The following is an 8,254-nucleotide window of genomic DNA, read 5'->3' as shown; positions in this document are numbered from 1 at the left end:
CCCTCTACCTGCTGCCCATCAGATTGTAGTAAGGGGAATCTGCATCTCTGGATCCCCAGCAATTTTAAGATTCCCTGGATCTCAACAGCCTGTAGCACTGTTTCCTCTCTTGGTCTCCCTGTGACATTTCCTATGCACTGAGTCTTTGTCCTTTGCCACTCACAAAAAAAACCCCTCTCCCCATCTGCCAAAGGCATCCAGAACCAATGTTGATCCCCACTAGCCCACAGTAGCTTAAAAACATCCCCTCCCAGAATCCCATAAAAACTATGCGCCTTCTGGGTTGCAGTTTCACACTCTCCCAAGATATGAGGTAGATGTTATGTATATAACACAATGACACATGTACAGAATTCTAATACAGGAGTTCATCTTTCTGGGCAAACACGATAGACACATTTTTAATCGAGTTCTGATTTGTGTTGCACATTACAAGAGCCATCCCAACCTTTATGGCTATACTTGGACCCTGGGATACGTACAATGATAGCAACCTCACAAACCAAGTAGGTAGATGCCCAGGAATCTGCCAAGCACATACTCAGTCCTTTCCCTACCAGTTCTGGTTTATGCTCTGCCACAGTTTGAGATTATATTATGCCAATCCTAAATCTTCAGCGTATATGATAGGAAGATGATATTTCTTCAGGGAAGAAGAATAGACTTGTGGTTAAATTCTCAGTCTTGAGCAATCTGGGTTCCATTGCTTTCTTGGCTGCAAGTCATCTAATCTCTGTCTGCCTCAATTCCCCATCTGTTACACAAGGGTAATAAGATTTCCATTCTCCCACCCTTTGTCTGTTTTAGAAGCTGAAAGTGTCTCTTACTGAGCGTATGCCCCATATAAGCAGAAGGAGGGCCTCTAGGAGGTATAGTAATAACAGAGATGCTCATTTGATGCTATTGTAGCTGTACCTTAGGTGGTCTTTGTATGGCTGCTGTGAGAAATGGAGTCAGCAGGGACCAGGTTCAACACAGGCATGCTTTCAAGCTGCTGACTATCCATTTGCAAAAAAAATATAGTTTCTAATGATAGTTAGATGTCACCATCAAGAAAACAGACAGGCAAAATAACAACTACAATCACAGCACCAGGTGTTGTAATCATTTGTCGAATAATGATTGCACAGTTATAGAGGATGGTTTTAAATATTGAGCTTTGCTTAAATAATCACATAATTATCTAACAAGCTCTCCTTCAAGTTATTTCTTCTGCCTTCCTGACCCAACCCCTGCATTTTCCTTTTAAAACATAAGGAATAATGCAAGATGTAATCTGATGCATGCTGTCACCGCTACACTATGTTTGGGGGATTGATCAAAATAGGGAAGCTGGAATAAATCTCATTGTCTCTTCTCTATCCCTGCTGCTACTCACCATTGGTTTTCCCTGTCTGTCTCCTCTTTCTTAAAGAGAATCAAGATGTTGGAATTCAGATGTCAGTCAGGATAAAAATATGGGAAAACTAAAAAGAAACAAATACCCCGCAGAGCACAGCAAGTTATAGTGCTATAAAGCACTAGTGTAATCAGTCTCCAGCACTGTTAGCCTTGGTCTACACTAGGACCTTACTCCAAAATAACCCCCTCAAGTCCAAATTAGTAAGCAGTGCATCCACACTACCAAGCCCTTTTTTTTGGAATAACGGGCCACGGAATTCGAATTCTGTACTCCTGCTTTTCATCAGGAATAATGCTAATTCTAAACTTGTAAGCCCAAAATAACATTAGTGTGGACACTCCAGTGCTGCTAATTCAAACTAATTGGCCTCTGGAGGCCCCCCACAGATGTCTGCTCTGACTGCTTTGACCACATCTAGTGTCTCCATGGATCTCCTCCTCCTGCAGAGCTGTAAAAGTCCTGGGAACAGGAGACTGGTCTGCCCTACATCGCCATTCGCAAGCCCTGTGCAAGCAAAGACCGCAGAGACATGAGCACCCCCAATGCTTCCTTGGACCCTCTGACAGCACTTCTGCTGGTGCCATGACCTCCTCTGCCCAGGGATGCAGAAAAGGTCCAGCCTACATTTGTATGTAAACCTTGGATCTCATCAAGAAGTGGGGGGAGGAGACCAGCCTCCAGGATCTTCACACCAAGAAGCAGACTACCAACATCTATGGCAGGATTGCCGCCAGACAGGCAGAGAAAGGGCACAGCAGGAGCAGTGCAAGCTCAAAATAAAAGAGCAGTGCCAGGCCTACCACAAGGCCAGGGAGCAGAGTGGATGATCTAGAGCATCACCTCACGCCTGCTGCTACTACGAGCAGCTGGATGCCATCCTGGGAGAGGAGCCGGTTACCTCCCTCACCATGGTTATTGAGTCCAGCCCACACACGCCTGGCATCAGTCTGCAGGAGGGCGGGGTGGTGGAGGAGAAAGACAACGATTTGGAGGACGAAGAGCAGGCCATGATGCCCACCTTGGAGACAGTCCCCTCTCCCAGGCTGTCTCCCAGGCTGTCTCCCAGGCTTCCGACTACCCCAGGGAGGGCACTTCTGGTGAGTTCTCTAACTTTCTTTATCTACAAGCAGGATCAGGAGATGGGTTGTGGGGAGTGGGGGAGGTGCTCTCCTCTCTCAACCTGCTTGGTGAGGGGGTCACACAACAACTTGTTCACAGATGTGCAAATGGAGCACCAGCCTGGAGCACTCAGCTCTATGATGCTCTCACACAGGAATCCCGCGATCAGTTTCATAAAGAGAGGCCTACCTTACTCCAGCCCACACACACAGTAGGTTCATGCTCCTTGTCCTCTTGGTTCCATCTGGAGCAACATGTGGGCAGTCTCAAAGTACTGTACCATAAGGCACAGCATGGGAGCCATGAGCATGGCAGTGCTTTGTACCAGCTCTGAGTCCATAATGACAGCGTTGTGGTGTCCGTGCAGGCAACCAGAACATGACAAGGCACGTGGCCACTGCATTCCTTTTCTGCCCCACAAGGGGGCAGGGAGTGGAGGAGTGGCTTGTGAGAAACGGTCGTAGAGAGGAGCCCCTGTAAGCACCTGTTGCAGTTTGCAAAACCAAGCAACCATGAGAAGTATCTGCCCTCCTTGCAACCTCCCCAGAGCGCTTCCTGGGGCTCTAAGTCCAAGTCCAAGGCAGGCTCCATGAAATGTGCACACACTATTTCTGACTATTTTTGAAGATTCCCCAGAGTGAGGACATATAAGTTTGAACTTTTTAAATCCGGAGAGTCAAACTTAGTCATTTCGAAATAGTTTCTTACTATTGACACAGCCTTAGCTACTTTCCTTGTGGAGGTGCTGGAAGAGCTCTCTCACAGCATTGGTGCCCTGACCCCACTGCCCTAAAAATGTAGACAAAGCCTGGAGACTTCAGTGGAAGTGCATTTAGTCCCCTTCTCTAAATGAGCTGTGTTCCTTTTAATGGATCAGATTTCACACTCCGTTAAGTCATTGTTCCATTTCCTTGTTCAGTTAAGCAAATTTTTTCCCCTCCTTTCTTGTGTATAGCAGCTCACAATACTACTTCTGTTTTGCTTGTAGACTTCCCTGATAAGGCAATTGTCAGCTCCAGCAGGCTCATAATGTAGTAGCAAGGTTTATCACTTGAACTAATCAGAACACATTTCCTCTTTGTTGAAGGATTTGCACTTTCTGCTAAACAGTGTATTGATTACAAGATTGCTCTTCTCATGCAAAATACATTTAACAGTCTGATCCCTTCATATTTGAATGACCTTACTCTTTGTTTCCTTAGCTATACTCTGCTGATGCTGGTTGCTGGTGATTTCCACCTGCTGTCTCTTTCTCATAAACAGTTCAGGGTATGTAAGATGCTCAGAACAACTGCAGAATTCTTTTGCTCTGTAGCCCAGTACGGTTCTGGGAGGGCCTCCTATCCTTCTGGCTCAGTAGGTGGGCACTCCACCTCACTTACACGCCCACTCAGTTTCTCTGGAGGGAGTCAGCTGTGCTGGGTTTTTGGCTTTAGGTCAGTCCACAGCCCCAATGTGGCAGGGGGGACACAGGCTGGCAGTGAGGCCAGCATCCCAAAGAATTCAAAGGACTACTGCCATTTGGAGATGTTCTTCCCAGTGTTGACTATAAATGACAACGTCATTGAGGTAGGTAGTGGCATAATCTATATAGGGGCTCAGGAGGCAGTCCATCATGCACTGGAATGTAGCGGGGGTGCCACGAAGGCTGAATGGCATCCAAACAAAATGGAATAATCTGGATGGCATGGTGAATACAGTCTTCTCCCGTGAATCTGAATCCAAAGGGATTTGCCAATACCCTTTTGTCAAATTGAGGGTTGTAATATAGATAGCAGTTTCTAGGCGATCCAGGAGTTCTTCAATTTGGGGCATCAGGTAGGTGTTGCATTTGGATATGGCATTTACTTTTTGGAAATCTATACAGAACTGTACACTTCTGTCAGGTTTCAGCACGAGCACTAAGGGACTTCGCCACTCACTTTTCAACCATTCAATGACTCTAAGTTCTAGCATCTCTTGGACCATCTTTTCTACTACTTCTCTTATCCGTCGGGGTAAGGGCCGGGTAATCTCTTGAAATACCTGGTCTGGGACTTTCTGAATTGTTTGCAATACCACCGTAGTCTGTCCAGGAAGTGTTGTAAAGGTCTTCCAAAAGGCCTCCAGCAGCCGTTGAGCTTGCTTTTGCAGGCCGTCTGTCAGTGTGTCTCCCAGTAGTAGTTTTTCTTCCATCACTGGACCAGATACCTAAGGACCTAGAGCAGATTCAGGAGAGTACAGAGTAATCATTAGCCTTTTGTGCTCCCATGGCTTTAGGAGGTTCGCATGGTAGATTTGCTTCTTTTTTTCGGTCCACCGGATGTACTTCATACGTCATAGGACCCATTTGGTAGGTAATCTCGTTGGGGCTCTGCCACCAAGCGAGGAGTTTAAATTCCTCCTCCAAAGGAAGGAGAAGGAGTACCCAATCTTTGGGTTCAGAAGTTTTCTCCTGAGCTCCCTAGTTGTAGTATCTCTCCTGCATCCCTTGAGCTGCCTGGAGATTTTCTTGAGCCAGAGTCCCCACCTGGGGTAGCTGCTCCCTCAACTGCAAGATGTATTGGAGAAGCCCTTGGGAGGCTAAGGGAGCACTCTCGCAGGTCTTCCTCATTAAGTCCAACACCCCACAAGTTTGTCAACCATAGAGGAATTCAAATGGGGAGAACAGGGTTGATGATTGTGGCACCTACCGGACAGCTAGCAACAAGGGCAGGAATAATTGGTCCCACTGCTGCAGTTCAGATGGGGGAAACTTCCCCAATATCCCCTTCAGTGTTCAGTTAAAGCACTCCACCAGGCCATCAGTCTGGGGGTGATATACCAATGTTTGGAGTCTGCAAATGCCCAGCAGTTTACAGACCTGCCGCTGTAACCAGGAGGTGAAATTAGTTCCTTGATCCATTAGCAATTCTCGGGGAAGGCCCATCCTAGCAAGGACCTTCACTAGCTCAGAGTGCTAGTATTTCAAAGTGGGATGGCTTCCAGAAAGCAGACTGCATAGTCCATGAGGATTAAGATGTATCTGAACCCCGCTTTTGTCTTCTGGTGCAGTCCCCCCTGGTCCAGAGCAACGTGCTCAAAGGGAATACCAACCACCAGCATGGGTATCAGTGGGGCCTATGGAACCCCTGGGTTGGCAGCTAACTGGCATTTGGAGCAGCAGTAGTCTTTTACCTCTTGGTAAACCCGTGGCCAGTAAAAGGGGGACAAGACCAGTGCCAGGGTCTTGTCTTACCCCAGATGGCCAGCTGTGGGAATGTTATGCATGAGTCTTAGAACCGCTTTCCAATGGTAGTGAGTGAGAGTGACCACTAGCTGGGCCCGGACTTCTCGAGTCTGAGAGTCCCGGTCCACTCGATAGTGGTGGTCGGACACCATTTCAGCTTTCTGTGGGTCAGTGACAGCCTCACTGACACGGACCAGTTAGTCATACTCAAATCTCAAAGATGAATCCTCACGTTGTTCTTAGGGGAAGTCAGCTAGATGAGTGGTTGTCAGATCCTTCCCGGGGGAGCAAACACAGTGGCCTGAACCCTCGAGTTCTTCAGTCTCCACCTGTCCTTCTTCACTTTCTTCCGAGTGTCCTTCACTTCAGGCTTCAGACTGGCTATGACTAACCGGATCACCCTCGAGGGCATCCTCTTAGCCAAGGATGACTGGGTAGGCTAGAGTAGGGTCTACCCCCACTACCATTTCTTCAATTATACTGTTTATGGTCAGGGCCACCCAGGCCTGAGGATATGTCTTTACATCTCTGTGAATGCACTGGAGATGAAGCTCCCCATCAGTCACCACTGGGACGGGGATAATGTCCTTGAGGATGATAGTTTGTCCACATCCTGAGTCTAAAAGCACAGCCACTTCCCATGGATCCATCCTCATGGGTTCAATCAGCTTTGGTGGGCCTGGTTTGCAGGCCAGCCAAAAGTGCAGTCCATATTAGGGCAGTCCTGCTGTAAATGTCCCAGGTGGCCATAGGAAAAGCAGGGCCCATGTTCAGAGCTGGCAGGTTGAGCAGGTGCATTAGAAGGCAGGTTATATAAACCATCTTTGTCTCCTGGTTGGGGCGGCTCCTGACTCTCATGCTCCCAGGTACAGGGGAAGCCTCTGGTTTCTCTGGCAGCTGGGGGCTGACTGGCCTTTTAGGCTGGTCTTTTAGAGTCCTAGTTTCACCTCCTGTCTTCTGATCAGGTGGTATGCTGGGGCCAGGCGCTGCCCACCAGGACTCTGGGAGGGACCCTTCCCTCTCTGGGTCAGTGGGCGATCACTCCACCCCACTAAATGTACCTTTGGTTTGAATTAAAGAAGCCCTGGTGCTTTCAACTCATGACTAAAATATTTCTAGTACACTTTATAAATTCATAAATATTGCCATTCTTACACAATTAGGAAAATGTACACATATATGCATATTATATGTATATTATACTTTATATTAAATGTGATAGAAATATTGTATATTTTTATTATTTATAATATATGTTTAAAAGCAGCCTGACTGAAAAGGAAATAACTGCCACAAGAAAATTAGAATTGGGTGATTCAGAAAATTTGTCAACACACAACCTTAGTTAAAAAAACAACTAACCAAAACCCTAGGGCAAAAATCCCTCAGCTACATTCAGTTTAGTATCAGCTGAGAGAAAACATTTCTTCCTGGTTTTTTTTTTTTTTTTTTTTTTTTGGTTAGTTGGTTGGGGTTTTTTTTATTAGAGATTTATGTAGTCACTGTTATAGAAGAATCTGACCATTTTTTCAATATTTAAAAATTGAAATATCAATCATAAACTTTCTCTCTTTTTCTTATGAGCCTGCAAGACAAGTAGCTTGATTTAGTGTACGCAGTCTTTTTTGTTTGCTTGAAATATTTATGCATGTTATTATTTATACTTGATATGTATATGAAGAAATTGAGGAGAAAGTTAAGTCAAATAATTTAGTTTTTCATCTAGAACCAGAGCCAAAGCCCAGTAAAGTGAGTGGGAATTTGAGCCAGAGCTTCAAAAATTCTGGATCATCCTTGGTTCTGAAAGTTATTAATGGTGAGTTCCATGTTCATTCTGAGGCCTAGTTTACACTGCACCCACCATTCCACCCTGTCGATCTAACCTATGCAACTTCCAATATGTAAATAGCCTCGCTGAAATTGAAGTACTTGCCACTGTGTTTTCTATGTAGTGACGTTGGAGGGGCTCCTCTCCCATTGACTCCAGCTACTCTTCTCATCCAAGGGAGTACTGAAGTCGATAGGAGAATGCTCGGAGGTCAATTTATCGTGTCTAAGCAGACACAATAAATCAACAGCTAGTAGATGGATCTATTGCTGTGGCATCAATCCACCATGTAGTGAAAACAAACCCTTAGTTCTTATGGAAGTGAATTCTTGTGCCTAGGTCCAGGTCCTGTGACAGATCTGTCTCCTGCACTCATAACCCCCTCGTCTTGGTCAATAGTTCCATTGTTCTAGTGCAGTGGTTTTCATCCTTTTTTCATTTGTGTCTCCCCTAAAAATGTTCAAATGGAGGTATGGCTCCCTTTGGATTTTTTAGACATAATGTGAAGATCACTCACAGGTTCACGGATCACAGGTTTTCTAATGGAATGCAGTTATTATGGTTGATGTCTGTGAGTTTGGGTCAGTCTCATACAGTATTATAAGTCACAGGACAGAGGTTTTGAACTATATGTTCTGTACAGAAATTTGAGTTTACAGTGATGTGGTTTGCTAATGGTCTATATTTTATATTAGAC

Source organism: Pelodiscus sinensis, chromosome 2 (genome assembly GCF_049634645.1).
Source record: "Pelodiscus sinensis isolate JC-2024 chromosome 2, ASM4963464v1, whole genome shotgun sequence".
Lineage (NCBI taxonomy): Eukaryota > Metazoa > Chordata > Testudines > Trionychidae > Pelodiscus > Pelodiscus sinensis.
This window is presented reverse-complemented; position numbering follows the sequence as displayed.